At 41.7% G+C, this 22,656-nt stretch overlaps 1 protein-coding gene across 2 annotated transcripts in view; it reads right to left on the bottom strand.

Annotated features, from left to right (window-relative positions):
* The window catches only part of gli2a (GLI family zinc finger 2a), a 104,046-nt gene that overhangs the window by 59,095 nt on the left and 22,295 nt on the right, over positions 1-22,656 (bottom strand). The gene's annotated exons all lie outside the window — the stretch shown is intronic.

Raw genomic sequence — 22,656 nt, 5'->3', positions numbered from 1 at the left:
CTTGAGATCTAAATGTCAAGGAATGTATCCATACATACACGTAAGGCAAACATCTGGCTTCCTGACATTGGTTGGTTGGTTTGTTGTTTAGTTGGTTAGGATGGTTGGTTGGTTGGTTAGGATGGTTGGTTGGTTGGTTAGGATGGTTTTGACGGGGTTAAAACAGAACAGTGCTTGTTTTTCCAAGGCTCTGATAAAAAAAAAATCATTCCCACTCTAAGCAAAGAAAGCCCTCAATCTAAGAGCAGCACATTGAAGTTTAACAATCGCCGCTGCCGCCTTGATGATGAGATGATCCACATGTGCCACAGATGTCTCCTAAATAATCCAAGTATCCATCGCAAATAGCACCCTATTCCCTATAAAGTGCACTACCTTGGGCCATATAGGCGGAACAGGTTCCCATTTGGGACGCACCACAAATTGTTCATGCCATATGTTGCCCGTGTTATTTTTAATTCTCAAAACTTTAAATAAGCCGACCACATGCTGCTCTCGACAGAGAGGAGTTCTCGTGTGACCGTGAAGTCATCATAGCTGCTGGATGTGGGAAATTAATGACGACGTTGCAGAAATCCAGTGGTTGCTTTGATAGCCTTATATTTCATATTTTTCTCCAAGACGTATTATATTGCCAGAGCCACACACAGCTTAGCTCCACCACCACCACCACCTGACTCAAGAGCTGCTTTCTTTGTCTTACCTCAACCTCTTTTCCCCTTACGCTTAGGCCACTAACTCCTGGGCATTTCCTGCATTTTACACCCATAGCTGGGGTGAAGTGGGGTGGGATGGACAGAGGTAGGGCTTTGGCATTCATTGCATTTTGTTAGCTGGTTATTGTCATGCAAAGGTCTTCCAGTCTCACAGTAATTGACCATTAACTGCTGGCTGGCTGGTGTTTACGGACATATTCAATCAATCCCTATCCCAGTCTGTTGTTCCCACATGCTTCAAGAGGGCCACCATTGTTCCTGTTCCCAAGAAAGCTAAGGTAACTGAGCTAAACGACTACCGCCCCGTAGCACTCACTTCCGTCATCATGAAGTGCTTTGAGAGACTAGTCAAGGACCATATCACCTCCACCCTATCTGACACCCTAGACCCACTCCAATTTGCTTACCGCCCAAATAGGTCCACAGACGATGCAATCTCAACCACACTGCACAATGCCCTAACCCATCTGGACAAGATGTAGTAAGTTTTAAGTTGCTCGGCGTACACATCACAGACAAACTGAATTGGTCCACCCACACAGACAGCATCGTGAAGAAGGCGCAGCAGCGCCTCTTCAACCTCAGGAGGCTGAAGAAATTCGGCTTGTCACCAAAAGTACTCACAAACTTCTACAGATGCACAATCGAGAGCATCCTGTCGTGATGTATCACCGCCTGGTACGGCAACTGCTCCGCCCACAACCGTAAGGCTCTCCAGAGGGTAGTGAGGTCTGCACAACGCATCACCGGGGGCAAACTACCTGCTCTCCAGGACACCTACACCACCCGATGTTACAGGAAGGCCATAAAGATCATCAAGGACAACAACCACCCGAGCCACTGCCTGTTCACCCCGCTATCATCCAGAAGGCGAGGTCAGTACAGGTGCATCAAAGCTGGGCCCGAGAGACTGAAAAACAGCTTCTATCTCAAGGCCATCAGACTGTTAAACAGCCACCACTAACATTGAGTGGCTGCTGCCAACACACTGACTCAACTCCAGCCACTTTAATAATGGGAATTGATGGGAAATGATGTAAAATATATCACTAGCCACTTTAAACAATGCTACCTAATATAATATTCCCTACATTATTCATCTCATATGTATACGTATATACTGTACTCTATATCCTCTACTGCATCCTTATGTAATTCATGTATCACTAGCCACTTTAACTATGCCACTTTGTTTACATACTCATCTCATATGTATATACTGCACTCAATACCATCTACTGTATCTTGCCTATGCCGCTCTGTACCATCACACATTCATATATCTTTATGTACATATTCTTTATCCCCTTACACTTGTGTCTAAGGTAGTAGTTTTGGAATTGTTAGCTAGATTACTTGTTGGTTATTACTGCCTTGTCGGAACTAGAAGCACAAGCATTTCGCTACACTCGCACTAACATCTGCTAACCACGTGTATGTGACAAATAACATTTGATTTGATTTGATTAAACTAACATAAACCCGTTTAGCATCTCCAGGCATACAAGCCACTGATGCGCACATTTACATTAAAAAAGTTTCATAAATACATTTAATATAGGCCTACACCGTCACAATAAATCCATTGCCACAGGCTGTAGGCTTGTTCATTTAGCAGACAAGATATGCTTATAAGTCCTGTGCCATTATTTTATATTATATGATTTTATAGTAAGAAGAATATAATTTCACTTAGATTAATAAAACAGAAAGGATATTTTTTTGCGAGTACGTACAGTGGGGCAAAAAAGTATTTAGTCAGCCACCAATTATGCAAGTTCTCCCCCTTAAAAAATGAGGCCTGTAATTTTCATCATAGGTACACTTCAACTATGACAGACAAAATGAGAAAAAAAATCCAGAAAATCACATTGTAGGATTTTTAATGAATTTATTTGCAAATTATGGTGGAAAATAAGTATTTGGTCAATAACAAAAGTTTCTCAATACTTTGTTATATACCCTTTGATGGCAATGACAGAGGTCAAATGTTTTCTGTAAGTCTTCACAAGCTTTTCACACACTGTTCCTGGTATTTTGGCCCATTCCTCCATGCAGATCTCCTCTAGAGCAGTGACGTTTTGGGGCTGTTGCTGGGCAACACGGACTTTCAACTCCCTCCAAAGATTTTCTATGGGGTTGAGATCTGGAGACTGGCTAGGCCACTCCAGGACCTTGAAATGCTACTTACGAAGCCACTCCTTCGTTGCCCGGGTGGTGTGTTTGGGATCATTGTCATGCTGAAAGACCCAGCCACGTTTCATCTTCAATGCCCTTGCTGATGGAATGGGGTTTTCATTCAAAATCTCACGATACATGGCCCCATTCATTCTTTCCTTTACACGGATCAGTCGTCCTGGTCCCTTTGCAGAAAAACACCCCCATGCTTCACAGTAGGTATGGTGTTCTTTGGATGCAACTCAGCATTCTTTGTCCTCCAAACACGACGAGTTGAGTTTTTACTAAAAAGTTTTATTTTGGTTTCATCTGACCATATGACATTCTCCCAATCTTCTTCTGGATCATCCAAATGCTCTCTAGCAAACTTTAGATGGGCCGGGACATGTACTGGCTTAAGCAGGGGGACACGTCTGGCACTGCAGGATTTGAGTCCCTGGCGGCGTAGTATGTTACTGATGGTAGGCTTTGTTACTTTGGTCCCAGCTCTCTGCAGGTCATTCACTAGGTCCCCCCGTGTGGTTCTGGGATTTTTGCTCACCGTTCTTGTGATCATTATGACTCCACAGGGTGAGATCTTGCATGGAGCCCCAGATCGAGGGAGATTATCAGTGGTCTTGTATGTCTTCCATTTCCTAATAATTGCTCCCACAGTTGATTTCTTCAAACCAAGCTGCTTACCTATTGCAGATTCAGTCTTCCCAGCCTGGTGCAGGTCTACAATTTTGTTTCTGGTGTCCTTTGACAGCTATTTGGTCTTGGCCATAGTGGAGTTTGACTGTTTGAGGTTGTGGACAGGTGTCTTTTATACTGATAACAAGTTCAAACAGGTGCCATTAATACAGGTAACGAGTGGAGGACAGAGGAGCCTCTTAAAGAAGAAGTTACAGGTCTGTGAGAGCCAGAAATCTTGCTTGTTTGTAGGTGACCAAATACTTATTTTCCACCATCATTTGCAAATTAATTAATTAAAAATCCTACAATGTGATTTTCTGGATTTTTTTTTCATTTTGTCTGTCATAGTTGAATTGTACCTATGATGAAAATTACAGGCCTCTCATCTTTTTAAGTGGGAGAACTTGCACAATTGGTGGCTGACTAAATACTTTTTTGCCCCACTGTATATGAAGTGACTATGTTGAGTGTAAAAGTGATAATTTGAAACACGTCCTATTTGCTAAATTTAGAGTTATTTGGCAACTTTAGTTGTGAATGTTACAAAACATATATAGGCTGCATGACACAACTATAGGCTATTGATGATTTGTGAAAGTAGCAAAAAGAGCTGGTGCTCTATTCCTGCACACACTGTTCTCTCATCAAGTGATCATGTTTTCACTATTTAAAATGTAATCTCATCTTTACCAATATGTAAAATTAGTTTTTATTTAGAATGGCCCATTATCAAATGGGCAAGAACAGGGGCAGGGGGGAATAGACATAATTCATATGCACTGGAATAGTGAATAGAGGCTGCTTTCTGCTGCTTCATTTTTCAGACTACTCTGGTTATTTCACTCCACATGCAGCCTCTTGCAGCGCGACAGGTGATATTCCGCCCAAACTCTGTATGCCATGGGCTCTCCAAGCCCGTTCCTGCATTTACCCAGTGCTTCATTTGGGAAACCTAATGAAATCTGTTTGGGAACATCGATAGTAACGTGTTTTCACAATGAAACATATTTCATTAAACTCATTTCTCTGCGCTCTGGAGAAAGGAATGAAGGAGAGAGAGGAAGAGATGGAAACACATGGTGGTGAGCTATTCTGTAGCTAAAAGGTAAATTGTCAGCCTATTAATTATGAAAATAAATAAAAAAAATCCCTTTTACTTGGCTATTCAAAATCAAATACAAATGTACTATAATTCTAGGCTTAGCCGCCATGCACAATCAATGAACCAACAGCATCGCTTAGGCTTATAGGTCCTCTCCCAGAATAGAACGTTTGGAGCGTAGCACAGGGTAACCAGTCCATCCAGTATGCATAATAATACAGTTCACATTCAAAGGCGATTACTAGAATTTCTTTAATTTTGGAGTGTGTACCAAATACATCTTAAATAAATACAAATATTCTGCCGTGCGTAATATGCAGTAAGCTATGTATTGTATAATGCAATCATTGTTTAAATATTTTTTTTTTCCAGGCTTGGGCTCATAGGCCTATGCATAAACTCTACTATGCTTTTGGGTGTTTTGAATTGATCATTGTAGAAAGCGCTGTCCACTTCATTATGTTAAGGCTTTGATACAACATCCACATCAACCATGTTTTCCACTCAGTTTCAACCTGTTGTTGAACTTCTTTATTCAAACTGATCATCACAGTGAGGTGAGCTTTAGAAGCACATACTGTTTTGATGATAAGTGTTTGATGTGATTTTCAATCACATTTACATTAACGTCAGAGTGGTTAGACGGATAACAGAGCCCTGAGTACCAGGCCATTAGCAACCGGATTGTCATTAGCGAGTTGGGTACTACCAGCACGTGTCCAGAGTATGGTAAGGAGGAGATGACCGTGACTCAAGGGTCATGTTGAATTTTATGACTCATGACTGCCAGTGTGGCGGTAATCCGGTCACCGCAACAGCCTAGAAAGGGAGTGAGTGGGGAGTGAGTAGGGGAGTGGGTAGGGGAGTGGGTAGGGGAGACAGAGCTTCATCCTGTTAAATTAGTTATATATGATCCTGATCAAAACATTGCACATTTACTAGCCTAATTAAAGGTATGTGGTGGAGCAATGGTGTGTGCAGGTCCTACTTTACTGTCTTTTAGAGTCTCGAGGCTGCTCTATCACTGAGCCTGAACAGGATCATGTCTGAAACCATGTATGCAGCCAGCAGCAACCTGTCAGACCTGCAGACTGCCACGTATCAGCTCTTATAGATACCAAGTAGTGGTCCTAATCACCCTAACCATGGAGTAACTGAGCCCCTCCACCAGCCACCATAGCCTCACGTCTCTACCCCCAGCCCCCCCGTCCCCCGTCTCAGGAGACTTTACATGCACCGAGGCCTGAGATCACCTGCGGTTATATGTATTGTAATATGACAGGGTAATGGATCCATTAACTGAGTGGAGGCAGAGAGAGGGGGAGACTAGCAGAAACTATACTTTTCCCCCCCTACAGAAAATAAATTTGCTGCGCTTGAGGGAATAAACCTAAGTAAGAAGTCACACAGAATTACTGATCTACAAATCCGCTACAGTACTGCAGCATCCCCAATAACTACTAATTGTATCTGTTCAAGTTGAATGGATCTGCACAGTGCCTTGTTCAGGCCAATGCTTTTGAATGCTCTGCCTCACAACAGGAACATGTCTGCCTGGCTGCATGTTTCAGTACATTTAAAACCCTGGCGGTGACAATTATCCTTAATAACACAGTCCTTAACAAACAAAAGGGCCTTGTTCAGTTCAATGTGTGAACTCTCTACACCTGTGCTAAATATCGTGACAAACAAGCAGCTGGTTAATTGGGACTTTTTTCGATTGGTCCTGTAGGAGAGAAACTGGAGCCGTTCGATTCAGACCAATTCCATTTCACAGTGTTTATGAGGAAAAAAAATTCACCATACGTTTTATGTAAAACTTTAGAATACAGAACATTCTCGACAAAGAGTTTATTTTCTTATACGAGCAGTGTGCACACTGTTTTGTAACTGGTGAAGGAGGACAAGGTGTCAGTTTCTGAAGGAATTAATTTACATACCAACACTACTTATGCTCTTTCACAGATCTTTTACTTTATAGGAATAATGGTACAGCTTGTGAATTTTTGTAGTAAGGCTTGATTTCTAGGCTACACTGTTATGGCTTTTCTCATTGTAGCAGAGTTGTGTCAATTGGAAATGGAAAAAGGTTTCGTATTCATGTTATTTCGTCAGTCAAACTAGGTTTTCTTAGGGAGTTGAGGGCAATTACACTGTCTCTATTGGTCTGACAAGCTGCCATGTCAAGTTGTCCTGAACATGAGCTAACTAAACAGACAGACACACAAGGCCCTATTTAAAGAATAATTTAAAGCCTTGTCTAGTGTTAGTCGATGCATGCACACCTGCAAAAACACTATTCACTGTTTCTCTTGACTTGCTAAAAGTTATATTTTCTGGCAAAACCATACAAGACTGTATTGAAGAAATCTGTGTTAGTGAACATAAATGATACTTTTTTACATTACGGCAAGCAGACACTTGTACATTCCTTGACACACTAAAATGTCAGATCTGCTATGTAGTAAGTCATTTGTAGCTGCTGTAGGCCTAATGTATATATATATACAAAAATCTACCTCCAATTCCAATTGTCCTTGAGGCTTGAACTGAAATGGAATTGACTCCAAACCTGCACTGGACAGTCCAGTATGTGGTTATGGAGTGATCATCAGGCCAAGGAGCAGTATTGGGAAAGCTCTGGCTCTATGTTCCTCGAGGCCTGCATGCATGGGGCTTGCCTGGCTCTATGTTCCTCGAGGCCTGCATGCATGGGGCTTGCCTGGCTCCATGTTCCTCGAGGCCTGCATGCATGGGGCTTGCCTGGCTCTATGTTCCTTGAGGCCTGCATGCATGGGGCTTGCCTGGCTCTATGTTCCTCGAGGCCTGCATGCATGGTGCTTGCCTGGCTCTATGTTCCTCGAGGCCTGCATGCATGGGGCTTGCCTGGCTCTATGTTCCTCGAGGCCTGCATGCATGGGGCTTGCCTGGCTCTATGTTCCTCGAGGCCTGCATGCATGGGGCTTGCCTGGCTCTTGGCTGTTGGCAACCCCTGACTGGTTCCCTCTAGGAGAGAGAGATTGGCCTGACTGGCCTAGAGGAAGGAAATATTACCTGGAGCATAACACTAAATGCAAGGGACCCTGACACCCTGCAAGTGCTAATGATCAGGCAAAATGTTCATAACTGAACAAATAATATGAGAGAGACAGAGAGAGAGAGACAGTCGGAGAACGAGGAATAAACTAAACTGTGGCCTCAGGAAGAAAAAAGTCCCAGATACCTATCAGCCTGTGAGCTCAGCTTCCTTCTGTCTGTGGATTAAGCAACTTCCTCAGTCATAATTAAAGGTTTATCCCCTCACAATGAAGAAATTAAACTGTAAAAACTCACTGGCTAAATTATTGTTATTGGAGGGAGTTTAAAGAAGCGGACGCTTGAAATGTAAACATTCCCCCCCTCTTCAGTTAAGTACACTGTGTAGTGAATACAGCCGTGGGAATTTCAGAGTGAGCAGGAACTACAACTTTGATGAATAAGAAGGATTTACTGAGCTCTTAAGTATCCAAACCCTCTCAGAGCCAAAGCTAACACTTGGACAATGTACACATCCATAGGACATGTACTGTATATAGTTTACACATGTACATTCCTGCAAATGTACATGTCTCAGACTGCTTCTACACTGTTATAGATTGAGTAAGTGAACTCTCATTGTTTGGGATTCCACGTGTTTGGAATCTGTATTTAGGAAATAACTGAATTAAATGTAACATCCTGTAGATGCAGCTGTGTGCAATGATGTGCCATTAAATTGAGAGTCGAAAGTTGGCTCTGGGTCTTATATTAATCACAGTCTATAACCATGCCACAACATGTCAGAGACGACCGCCTTGTTTACCATGACAGTTTGATGCCATCCTCACTATCATTGATAAGATAAGGACCTGTTCTGAGTCCCATGTTAAAGCAGCGGGAACAGGAGATTTGGAAGAGGTGGAGGCATGTGTCTGTGTGTGTGCGCATGCGTGTTTATGTGTGTGCTTGTGTGCGTGTGGAGGTGAGGGCGCGGGGGGGATCTTAGGGTGAGAGAGAGAGAGAGAAAAAGCGAGAGAGAGAGACAAGTCTGTATCTGCTGCAGCCGTAGGATGACCCTGTTGATCCTTTGAAGCCTGGGCCAAGAATGCACATGCATTTTTCCTACTGTGGGAAATTACCTAGGCCACAACACAGACTGCACAGACTATACTGCTAATACACAGGCTTTACATTGTAAGTCATAACGCGTTGGAAAAAGAAATGTCATTTGACTGAGGTTAATAATGGGTCCAGTCTAACAACACTAACCTCTTGTTCACCTGAACTGGTCACAGTGTCAGAGTTGTAATAGGGAAGGCAAAACTTCCTTACTGTAATAAGTATACAGAGAGCAGGACCCTATCTACTATTGCCACTATGTACATCGCATAAGGAAGGACAAGATGCGTTTAAAACGGAACAAAAACACAACATGCAACAATTTCAAAGATTTTACTGAGTTACAGTTCATATAAGGAAATCAGTCAATTGAAATAAATTCCTTAGGCCCTAATCTATGAATTTCACATGACTGGGAATACAGATATGCATCTGTTGTTTACAGATACCTTAAAAAAAAGGTAGGGGCATGGATCAGAAAACCAGTATCTGACGTGACCACCATTTGCTTCATGCAGCTCGACACATCTCCTTCGCATAGAGTTGATCAGGCTGTTGATTGTGGCTTGTGGAATGTTATCCCACTCCTCTTGAATGGCCGTGCGAAGTGGCTGGATATTGGCAAGAACTGGAACACGCCGTCATACACATCGATTCGTCGATTCAGAGCATCCAAAATATGCTCAATGGTTGACATGTCTGGTGGGTATGTAGACAATGGAAGAACTGGGGCATTTTCAGCTTCCACAAATTGTGTACAGATCCTTGTGATATGGGACAGGGCATTATCATGCTGAAACATGAGGTGGTTACACGGGGTCTGAGGTTGTTAGGCCAGTTGGATGCATTGCCAAATTCTCTAAAATGATGTTGGAGGTGGCTTATGGTAGAGAAATTAACATTCAATTCTCTGATAACAGCTCTGGTGGACATTCCTGCAGTCAGCATGCCAATTGTACACTCCTTCAAAACGTGAGACATCTGTGGCATTGTGTGGTGTACACATTTTACAGTGGCATTTTATTGTCCCCAGCACAAGGTAGACCTGTGAAATGATCATGCTGTTTAATCAGTTTCTTGATATACCACACCTGTCAGGTGGATGGATTATCTTGGCAAAGGAGAAATGCTCACTAACAGGGATGTAAACAAATTTGTGCACAGAATTTGAGAGAAACAAGCTTTTTGTGGAAAATATCTGAGATCTTTTATTTAATCTCATGAAACACGGGACCAACACTTTACATGTTGCATTTGTATTTCTGTTCAGGGTAAATTCAATTTTAATGAAACAAAGAAGGTATGAGGGAATCCTCAAAATCTCCATACTTCCTAACCAAAGAGCTCACATGAAAGGATTTCACTCACTCAATCACTCACTCCATTCCTACCCAGTTGTTATGAAAATTACTATTTATTTTTCCCAAATCCATCCTTCTTCTCATCCTCCAACACTTTTCCCAGAGCTGTCTGATGTATGAGATTACAAACTAGTTTTCCATAAGGCTGGTAGCGGCTTGTTTACATGTTACTCAGGACCATGACAACCATACATTGAGGTCTCAAGGCTGTAGTATAATTACAGGGTGTACTGTATATACTGTAATTTAACTAGTGATAGAAAGGACTTTCTCAAAGTGGAGGAAATGCTGCTACTGCATAGTGCATAGTGCAGGGGATATGTGCAGATCTGAACTGATTCTGCCCTCATTTGCACTACCCACCAAACAAGAAAAATGGAGGAGACTTCAACACTACACAATGGAAAACATAAGGCATAGATTGGTTCTTGGATTGGCTGTTCCTTCCTTCCTGACCCTGTTCTAGGAGAACTGTATACTCGTCTCCAGCCAGGACAGAGTGTTGATCTGGGATGCCTCTGTTTGTTTGTTATTCCTGGGTCTGCTGCATTTACTCAGGCTACCCTGTCTGCTTATTTTGCTGGTCACACAGTTTACTGTAGTCATGCCGTCTGCATGCCTGCCTGCATGCGTTCTGTCCTTGGAGGAAGGCCAGTAGCCCTGGTGTCAGGGCCGTGGGCCACACTGGGCTTGTCTCATATGGCACTCTATTCCCTGTGGGCCTTGTTCAAGAGTAGTGCACTACAGAGAATAGAGTGCCATTTGGGACGTAGTGCTTTCTTGTTTCAAACAGGATTCACACAGCTGACTGCTGCACTGACCACACAATGTTTATTGAATTTCTTCTCCTACTCATCGTCAAGCTAAGCTGACCTGGCGCTTATTTCGGACAAAGGCGACCCCAACAAATAATGAAAAAAGTTAAACCATTTCAGTTTGTTATTTAAACCAAAAGAAACATGTTTTAAAACCCTTCCTTTTGTCTGTTTATTTGACTGGATTTTACTTAGACAAAGTCTGTCTGGCTTACAGGTGCAGGGGATTGAACATGTGATATGTGACTCTCTCTACTACTAAAAGCCATCCATAAGGAGACTAATTGCTAATGCTGTGGTATTACCAGCCGTTGTCAGCAGTGTAACCTGAGATCTGTAATTACTAGCAAACTAACTCCCCCAGCTTGAGGAGAAATTCTAGTGTCGCTACAAGTCAATTTCCTGTGAGCTTAACAGAGCTCCAACAGCACAGTCAAAGCGCTCTAATACTGGCGATGGCTATAGGCCAATAGCTCTTTTTAGGTGAAGTGTCAAATTAGCTAAGCACAGTAAAGAACTGTTATCAATTGTGGCAATAATATATCTCTGGTTGTTCACAATCAATATTGGAATTAACTTTCCCCCGACAACATTCTCAGAAAAGATGGACTCCTCTGGCCTCAGCCTGTCCTGCTGTAGCCTAGAAGACCAGCCATATGAATAGCCTGTAGCCCATGTACCCCAGCTATAGGAACAGACCTGTTTACATAAGCACCCCTGCCTGTGTTTACAGTTTTATACACATTTCTGTTTAACTCCTCAGTGGTTTATTTTTGTTCACTTGAACTGTGAGCGTGAAGGGGTACATTAGTGGATGAAAGCAGGCGTGGAAGGCTCTTAGTTCAGGTTGATAAGAGTTAGAGTTACATTGGGTGAGGGGTGGGGGTCTTTTTAGAGGTCTACGTTTAGCAGACATTCCCGTTTTCTCTATGTAGTGGATCTTGTTTTTGTCCAGCTAGCTACTGTTATTATTTTGGATGTGTAACCCCCCATTTAGAAAAGGCAAAGGGCAGGGGTTGCCTAGGGGGGGGCACTGGGGGGGAAAGGGGAGAACCAGAACTCTACAGCCCATCCAGGGCTGACCGACAGATCCATATCAGGTACCCAAAACAGGAAATATACATCTCAGAGTCGGAGACCTGGATTAAACAGAGCATGTTGGGAACGGCGTGCTGTTAGAGAAAAAGAAGGAGAGAGAGAGAAGGAGAGAGAGAGAGAGAGAGAGAGAGAGAGAGAGAGAGAGAGAGAGAGAGAGAGAGAGAGAGAGAGAGAGAGAGAGAGAGAGAGAGAGAGAGAGAGAGAGAGAGAGAGAAAGGCTGTCAGCAAATCCCCTAAAGTATCCATATATTGCTCTCAACTCCTAACGTGTTGTCTTTGGACGCTGTGTGTGCGAGTGTGTGGACACATCTTGTAAGGAGAGATTTACGTGTGTTAGGCAGACGGTGCCCAAAGCACACAGTTTATTTTCTTCACTTTAACTAGAAGCTTTGAAGCAAGAGGCAGAAGAACGTTCCAAAGAAACAACCAATATCAGAGATGTATTTTTATTACAGAATGATTTATGCTTCATAACCACATTAGAGACATAACTCTGTCAAAGTGTTCAGCTCTGTCAATCTATAGAAAAGAGACAGTACAGAGACTATACTGTTACTTTAAGCATTGATGTACTATACTGTGCTGATTTAATTAATTAATTAACACACACACATTTTTTCCCCATTGTGATCACAGTAGTGTTCTAAACATCTTAAATATTAATCTGAACTCAGCATAGGAATGTATTTACTTCATGTAACAATTATCCAGAGAATCAACTGTAAAATGCCAAACCAAACCCGTGTCCAATTTCCGGCGTAGAGAACAGAAGTGTATCAGACCCTGTGCTGAAGCCTATACAGGTAACAACTTTTTCAGACTTGAACTTGCTATAATGACTACCGACAGAGGCAGAGTAACTTCTGAAACTCCTCAGTATAACACAATCTGTTTTCCAAGGAGCTCTGTTTTACACTGATGTAGACTTAGAGTCAAGGGAGTGTATAAGTATGAAGAAATGTATTGAGCTGACTGCCCAGAACAGACTGTGTATGAACCTATTTTAAAACATATTAGATATGAAATATAACCTATTTACTGTAAAATAAGACACCATTTTAGGAGGATCTATACAGTTTGACAGAACATGACCATAAAAATAAAATGAACGTCTTTCCCGCTCTGTAATGATATCTGTCTCTGTGTGTATAGAGACAGATAGAAGAGGAGCGCCCTGACAGGAAAGCAGAATTGGGCCGAACCAGTCAATAGCTTGGCCTTCCTGTAAGACCTGCCTGGTATAGTCTTCTCAGGTATCGGGTCTTAGCCAATGCAGTATTGATACAAATGCAATATTGATACAATGTCATGAAATAAATGACACTGGATAGAGTTGGTCCTTTCTTTCCCAACATGACAATATACTGGAGAAATTAAAGATACATATATTATGGGCTTTTCAAATGTGTGTGTCAAGCTGTTTTCAAAATAATAAGGTCAATTGAGGTGGTGTCTTGTGCAAGACAGTAAGCAGAACTATTTATCTCTTGCATTGTATTGATTACTCTTTTTAAAGACAAAGGGAACAAATACGAAGGCACTCATCCAAGTTGTGCAGTTAGAGTAACGTTATGAATATCTTAAAAAGTACAGAGAATATTCCACTCATCAGGATATTTATTATTTGATTTTAAGTTTAAAACACCAGAGGAGGACCATGGAGTTAGTTCAACATATAAGGGAGGAGGTAGAGGTCAGACAGCACTGGCTAACGGCTGAGTCTCAGATCCTCTATTCTCTCCCTGCTTTTTCATGGGGCCACAGTACCACAGCAGAGTAAGGGCCTCAGGTAGCCTAGTGGTTAGAGTGTTGGGTCAGTTACCGAAAGGTTGCTAGATCGAATCCCCGAGCTGACAAGGTAAAAATCTTTTGCTCTGCCCCTGAGCATGGCACCGAAGACATGGATGTTGATTATTGCATCCCCCTGCACCTCTCTGATTCAGAGGGGTTGGGATAAATGTGGAAGACACATTTCAGTTGAAGGCATTCAGTTGTACAACTGACTAGGTATTCCCATTTAGTGGGAAAGAAAGAAAGAGCAGAAATCCCTTTCTCAGGAAGATTTGGGTCTGTCCCTTTGGAGTGATGCTGCCTGTGGACAACCAGGCGGGTAGCCTTTTTTTCTGGTCAAATTTTTCTCTGCCCGCAGCCTAACCTCCGGAGCGCCTGCTCCAGAGCAGGGCACCACAGGGACCATGAGAGAGGTCTATGGCAGAGACGCACCTTGCTCCCCCTCTCACGCACACCTCAAAGGCCTTATGCACGCTTCGGTCGGCTGGCGACTAGCCAAACTCGAGAAAAAGGTGGCAATAGTACCGTTTGTCCATCTTGAGATTATGCAGCCAGTATACACTTCCTCAAAATAGTCAGAATAAGTCTAAAATAATTTAAGAAATCTGTCAATTTTTTATGCTTTTTCTGAGGATATTTTAGTTAAGCAATTTTACATCGAACTAAGATGTTTGGTGCAGTATTTTTTCAAGTGAAAAAATGTGCATGGAAATGAGTCGTCTACCATTGAATAACAACAAACACTTCATTAAAGAATCTCCACAGCTGAACAATGACCGAGGAATGGGTGTAGACTTCGGCTACTGAAATTCGGGTCGCACCGAGAGAAAAATGTGTGTGCACAATCAGGGAATTTTTTTTGCCCGAAGACCAAAATGAACAAAAACCTCACAAAATGTTGTCATAATAGATTCACAAACTGTCCCGAATTGTTTCAGATTGGAAGCATGCGGATGCCTTAACCTCCCCATCACCCCTCGGAACCCATCTTACCCTGACCTTTACTCACTCACCATCTTTACGGACACCAAGGGCGTGATTACCACACTGCTCCATCCTTATCACTAGCTCACCACTCTCTTAACGAAACTAATGACACTTCATCCATCTAGTGTAGTCACTAGACCCAGAGTTTAGGCTAGTGGTTACACTCTACAGTCCACATTTGTACAGCCAGTGTATGTGGAGTGGGGGGGAGGGACACAACAGGGCACAATGGTGACTGTTGAACTCAACTCCAATCTGAGGGTTACATAAAGACAGTGAATAGTGTAAAAGTATAACAGAAAAATCTACCTCTGGTTTTCTGAGTATGTAGTATGCTTATTGGTCAAATTATGCCAAAAGGTTCCCGGATGTCGTACTACATTTTCCAAAATACGAAGTATACAAGCAGTGGAAATTATTTCTGTGCTTTTAGGGCCCTTAATGCATTTTTTTTCGAAAATGGGCATGGCTTCACAACATTTTCACATTTGAAGAAAATGTCAGAAAATAATCAGCCAAGTCCGACGAGAGCGGATACAAATTCATTGCCTTAACTAATTATGACAAATGTTAAGAAAATATTGAGCAATGTAAAAAAATTATGCCTTTTCAAATAACTTATGTTACACTTCTGTTCTGTGACATTTTGTTAGCTACGCTAGCCTTACCAACCGCATAGCATATCATTACAGCAGTTGTATGTACTGGTATGTTAGCTAGCTACCTAATGTTAGTTGGCTAATAATACATACAACTTGCCAGCAGGGACGTCACTAGGCTTATTATAGGGGGGAGTATGCCCAGACCCCCCTAAAAGAAACTTAGCCCCCCTATCCATGAATCTCTAGTTCCGTCCCTGCTTGCCAGTATATTAACTAAATGGTATCTAACTAACTACCCAACGTTTATTGACTTATTCACAGCATTCTTAGCTTAGCTAAAAGGTATAGTCGTTGTGTGTTCTTAACGGACATTGCTAATGAAGAAGTAAAATGTCTAGCTGGTAATTTGTTAGCTATGCTAACAAGCTAGCAAGAAGTTGCATAGCAACAGCATCAACTTTCCGGTAGACAGGCAAAGCGCTAGTACACTCAACTGAAGGGATACTGTTTCTTCACAGTATACTAAAATTAACTAATAGTATATACACTCCTTAAATATGTAGTATACAGTATGATAGTATGGGTATTTGAACACAGCTTGTGTCTATCTATGCCTACACATCCCTCTTCCCTTGCTGAAAGAGAATCTGCTAAAGCCAGGCCAGGTTTAGCTTTGAATGTTTTACTGTCCCGGTATGAAGTACCTATTCTGTGCACATGTTCCTACAACTGGCGAACCACAACCTGAGAGACAGACCAATAACTCCTACAGACTAGGGGTCGTGTTGCAGTCTTGCAGCTCACACGCACACGCACACACACAGTAAGAGCCTGCCCTGCCAGACAGATGCGGGCTGTCACAGAGAACGTGGGTGCCCATTTAAAATCATTAACAAGGCCCGGCTAAAGAAACAGCCTGATGCATATCAAGGAACAGGCGGATTCATGCCAAGCCAACATCATCCCCTCCCCTCCTAGTCGGGGCCCCTTGCACTAAGAGCTATAGGGGCTACACATACTTTCTTTCTGGTTTAAGAGTCATGGACTCCAATTTAAAAGGGACATTTCACTGCTGCTCTTTCAAGGTATATGTCCATTCATATGTTATATGCGTGTCAGAAAAATCTAGAATTTCCTCACTACATCCAAATACAAGCATTTCTGCATCTCACCTGTATAACACGCGCCATGTGAATTTCCTTGTTAAAAGCACACCACAATATCCATCATTCATAGCGATTTCAGGATGTAGTACTGCCCTTGTCGAGGTGGATCCAGCTGAGAATGGGTGTCAACAGGTTGCTAAAATTACTCACTGGACCAGCCACTCGTTCATTGAACATCAGCTTGCGAACAACTATTTATTCATATTTTGGTGTCGACAACCTGTGAAGTTTAGTCATGGTGTGGTGCTCATTACATGGATGTGCAAACTACAAGCAAGCACAGACTGCTGGGGTAACATTTCATTGGTTACCTTGCTAAGAAGTCGAGCAGAGGTAATGTAGCTAGCGAACTACATTTGTTTATCTAAACCAAGCTAGTTAGTTTTCTTAATATGCTGGCTAGATATTCCAAAGCAAATCAATGTAATTTTCTGTTGCTATCTGGCAATGTGATTTGTAACCTTGCAAGCGAACGTTAGCTAAAGTTAGCTATAGCCTACCAGACTGCATCTATCCCATAGCCAGCCAGCTAACTACCGCAGAGGCTAACGTGACTGGCCTGTGTGTCCATTTACAGAGTCCAATACCATCAACATCTGTAGCGTCATCAACACCAGGAACTAGTATACAGTGCAATTGGAAAGTATTCAGACCCCTTCCATTTTTTCCACATTTTGTTACGTTACGGACTTATTTTAAAATGGATTAAATATTAAATTAAAAATCCTCATCAAATTACACACAATAACCCATGAGTTCGAAGGAATTGTCCGTAGAGCTCCGAGCCAGGATTGTGTCGAGGCACAGATCTTGGGGAAGGGTACCAAAATATTTCTGCAGCATTGAAGGTCCCCAAGAACATTGAAGGTCCCGACTCCATCATTCTTAAATGGAAGAAGTTTGGAACCACCAAGGATCTTCCTAGAGCTGGCCGCCTGGCCAAACTGAGTAATCATGGGAGAAGAGCCTTGGTTAGGGAGGTGACCAAGAACCCGATGGTCACTCTGACAGAGCTGTAGAGTTTCTCTGTAGAGATGGGAGAATCTTCCAGAAGGACAACCATCTCTGCAGGACTCCACCAATCAGGCCTTTAAAAGGCACGACAGCCCGCTTGGAGTTTGCCACAAAGGTACCTAAAGGACTCTCAGACCATGAGAAACAAGATTCTCTGGTCTGATGAAACGAATATTGAACACTTTGGCCTGAATACCAAGCGTCACGTCTGGAAGAAACCTGGCACCATCCCTACGCTGAAGCATGGTGGTGGCAGCATCATGTTGTAGTGGTAGCATCATGTTGAGGGAAAGATTAACAGAGTAAAGTACAGAGATATTCTTGATGAAAACCTTCTCCAGAGCGCTCAGGACCTCAGACTGGGGCAAAGGCTCACCTTCCAACAGGACTAATTTGCAAACATTTCAAAAAACCTGTTTTTGCTTCGTCATTGTGTGGTATTGTGTAGATTGATGAGAGAAAAAAACAATTTAATCAATTTTAGAATAAGGGTGTAAAGCATTTAAAAATAGTTAAGGGGTCTGATTACTTTCCAAATGCACTGTAAGTCACCTTTGCTACTGTAAATCTTTCCATGACTCCACGATGAGCAAATAAATATGCTGGAGCTAGGCATAAACATGGCCTGTGTCTTGTCCTAGTTGACATGTTTATAAGTAGGCTACAACTTAGTTCTCTCTGTATTATGGAGGCTTAGTTGATTGTTTATGCAAAACTTGAAGTCTTCATTGGAGTAAAGCAGAGTTATTAATAAGAAGGGGATGGTGTGGATTGAGGTCTGCTGGCGGTGGGTATTGTGTGTGAAGGTTTGTCAGCATGATGTATTGACACGAGGGGGATGGGTGGATGGGTGGATATCGTACCTTGTTTGAGTGTGTATTACTGAAAGGGGGATACCTAGTTAGTTGTACAACTGAAATGTGTCTTGCGCATTTAACCCCAACCCATCTGAATAAGAGAGTTGAGGGGGGCTGGCTCAATCGACATCCAAGTCTTCAGCGCACGGGCAACAGTGGGTTAACTGCCTTGCTCAGTGGCAGAATGGAAATACTTTTACCATGTCAGTTTGGGGATTCGATCCAGCAACCTTTTGGTTACTGGCCCAACGCTCTAACCACTAGGCTACCATTTTACAAAAAAAAATGTTGGTTAATCACAGACTACAGACTAATCCTGCTGCTGCTGACCGTGACACCAGCTTTAGTAGTAGAGATCCTATAGACACATTTCAGCTGTGAACAACCTCAAGATCATCTGACTCGGAAGAGGAAAAAACTGCACAGGGCTGGCAAGAGCAAAAGTGTATAGTCTATGAGTCCAAGGTCATGAAGTTCTGTCAGACAAGCTGCCATTGCCTAAAATAAGACAAGAACTTGAGGTTGTCATATAATATAGAATGCCTAGTATGCTCACAATTGCATTGTGGTATAGATATTGCTAGCTCTTTTACATATGTATATAATGGAGTTTGATCAAATGTTTATAGAATATTTTTGTATATGTGTACTGACAAGTGACTAAGTGATTCCAGCTGCATCAGAAACCAATAAAGTTCTACTTCTGGATCTATTCTTTGTGATATTCATCATTTTTGGGGGAAGTAACTAGCTACAATCTTACTGCTAAAACAAATGATGCAGGGAGTTGGTGTATCATTTCAACTTTAATTTGTAAACATATTAGAATAAATCAGTAGATTCGTCTGTCAATGTAGCAAATAAGTAGACATGGACTGTATTCAAGACAAACGTCATTTGCTCTGGGGAGCGAGGTGAGTACACAGCAGTACACAGAAACATTATGGCAATATATGACATATACTGTATGCAGTAAAGACAAATATACTACTAATGCCTATAATAAATACTACAGGTCTACAAAGGGAATATTTATATATGGTGTGTTTGGTGTGTGCAGTGAGATGTTCGGAGTCACTTTGATACAATGGGAGATTGTTGTTATGGACCTTTCACATCTCCCCCGAGTCATACACTTATTTGTATCCGACATACTGTCCATCGTGTGAAGGATAAATTGTTTGAATGGCCCAAACAACACACGCAGTTAAGAGGATTCGGTGTCCTGTGCCTAACTTCTCCCCACATAGAACAAACTACACATATAATCCCTAGGCCACTAAGTGGTATTGTCTGTAAAATAATTACAAAAATGCTATTATGGGCAATTGTTGTGTACGGTCTGTATTCGTATTGCAGCACAATAAAGAATATTACATATATCATATCATATATCATCATATATCATATCATAGACACACGTTACCTAGCTAGCTACAACATACAGGTATAGTTATTCAAAGACTAATACGAGTCATAAAGCCAAAGTAATTTCATTACTCTTCGTTATCATCATCAAAACATTTCTCCAGTTTTAATCCTAATAAGATACATTGAGGCTAGCTAGCTAACGTTAGCTAACTACCTATAACATTAGGCTACAGTACATTTTTGGGTAAAGCAAACAGAGCTACCTCAACATGGCTAGCTTGGCCTGTAGTGTTACTAGTATGCCCTGTTCTGGTTGAATCGATCACAAAATTCTACTTTACTGAACAGCACTGCCTTGTGTAAAAAGATAGTTTTTATTGCTAGCTAGATACCAACAGCCAAACAAATGACTTATTTGTCATTTGCCTTCCTGACCTAGATGTCCTGCAATGATGTGGCAGCTAGGAACATTGATCCTACCTATTGAACAAGGACAATCATATCTACTCACTGCTAGCGTGATCGTGGTGCAATCGTCAAAACAAAGGCCACAATAATTGCAACAAAACATGACTAAACCCATGACATCATTGGTTGAACTCTCCCGGGCAAAAATTCTAAAATACCGCTATGGTGCATAATTATGTCTGAAACACCTCATCACTCATAATTATGTAGGAAACTGGAAAAACACCCCAAATAATGTTCAGCGGTGAAGTTTCCCTTGAACTAGGCAAGGCATATCTCCATGAAACTGAAATGGAGTCTTCTTTGTAAGACACTGATGTTCAACCTGCCAACGTGTCCAGGGCAGGCCAGCGAAGGGAAACGATGTACCGTAGTTGGAACTATGTTAATTTGTAATGACTTGGATGTTTTACATTTGAAGCTAGAGAGTTTTTCTTAGACCTTTCACCGAGTAGTCTGATGATCCTTCAGTTAGTTACCCTTTGACTTAATAGTAGTTTCAATAGAGTTGAGTGAATGAGGCCATTGATATTGGCTACTTTGAGAAATGTACTAAGAATAATACACTATCATATTGATTTATTCACATTATGCCCTATATCAGGGCTCTTCAACCCTGTTCCTGGTGAGTAAATTCACTCCATCCCTAATCTAGCACACCTGATTCTAATATTTAGCTAGTTGATAAACTGAATCAGGTTAGTTACAACTGGGGTTGGAGCGAAAACATACAGGAAGGTAGCTCTTCAGGAACAGATTTGGCCCTATATTCATATTCATACTAATTGCAGGACCAGTGAAAAGACTGATCAAAAGGACAAAAACAAATGATAAACATAGGAGTATAACTATGTAACAAAGTCAGTATGGGTGTAAATGTTCTACTTTCGCTGTTGCCAATGTGTGAATAAAGAATGCATGAAGATTATAGTTTGGCGATGGCAGGCCACCAAGCCATTCATTAAACAGTAAAAATGTACGACTGATAAGTTCTATTAACATTTCAGTGGTGGGCCCTCGCTAGATGTCTTTGTCCATCTCAGAAGGAAGGACTTCAGAGTCCAGTTGAACCGCTCCGCCATGCAGTCGTTTATAATTCATAATGTTAAACCTCTGGAGGCGAGAACAAGGTACTCAGTCCTCGTTATGGGGAGATTTCATCACATATACTCACTGATGAAAACATGAGGTCTCATATTTAATAGACGAGAGGTCTCTCTCCCTGTCTCTCTTTCTGTCTCTCTCTCCCTTAATCTGCATCTCCCTCTTCCTCCCTCCCTCTCTAACACTTTCTGTTTCTCTCACTCTCTCGCACACTCTCTCTTTTTTCTTCTCAGACCGGATGGAAACTCACTACAGTTATCATCACATAAGAGTTGCCTGCCAGCTACTTTCCATAAAGATAAACTATACCAGCTTTATGTTACTTACAATATCATTTGCAACTATCACAATTATTTGGTCTATGTAGGTTTGAATAATTGCAATAGGGTACCCTGTATAGGATACAGTACAATAAATATAATTAATATGTTTGGAAACAATCTTCTACGATTTCTTTGAAGAGGTGCCATTGAGGGCAGAGAGAAGCGTCCTATTTTTCTTAAATCTATTTCTCTAAACAATTAATGCTCTTATGGCTTTGCTTATGGCAGGTCACCAAGCTTATCATTAAATATAACTCACCAATGCCACAATATCAGATACAACTCATTAGCATATCAAAAGGTACTTCCCGGTCCTCGCCGGTGTCAGAGGACTCTGATGTACTGTGCCATCCACTGTTACCACAGACTGCTTTAGTAATTTATAACGTTTATACTCACGAGGTAAGAACAAGGTCTTTCGCCCTCATTAGTGGGTTTTTTCATCACCCAGTTTCTGACATCCTTGAAACATGCAGTCCCTCTCCATATCTATTTTTTTGATGTGCCACTGAGTGGGTCAATAAGACACTATGTAAAACATACACCAACATGGAGCACCGAAAGAAAAACAATACCTAAAAGGCAAGATTTTACCTTCTGCACAATCAATTTCAGTCAAGAAGTATTTTATATTGAAAATATTTTCAGAATGAAAATATTGGAGGAATACTTCTGGAGATACCATATGACAGGGGGACACCTATAATGTATTTGATTTGGGTATCAAAGACGCCAACTTCTGACTGGGAGCACTGCTATAGTGTACAGACAGAGACTTGAGGTATAGTTGAAGGTGTTAGCTCTGAGTCACAGTGCTGTAAAGTAAGTAAAAATACTTTGAAGTACTACTTAAGTTGTTTTGGGGGGTATCTATACTTTAATATAGATCAT

The sequence above is a fragment of the Oncorhynchus keta genome, chromosome 34, assembly GCF_023373465.1.
Source record: "Oncorhynchus keta strain PuntledgeMale-10-30-2019 chromosome 34, Oket_V2, whole genome shotgun sequence".
NCBI lineage: Eukaryota > Metazoa > Chordata > Actinopteri > Salmoniformes > Salmonidae > Oncorhynchus > Oncorhynchus keta.
Note: the sequence above shows the minus strand (reverse complement) of the source record. Positions and strands in the feature narration are given on the sequence as shown.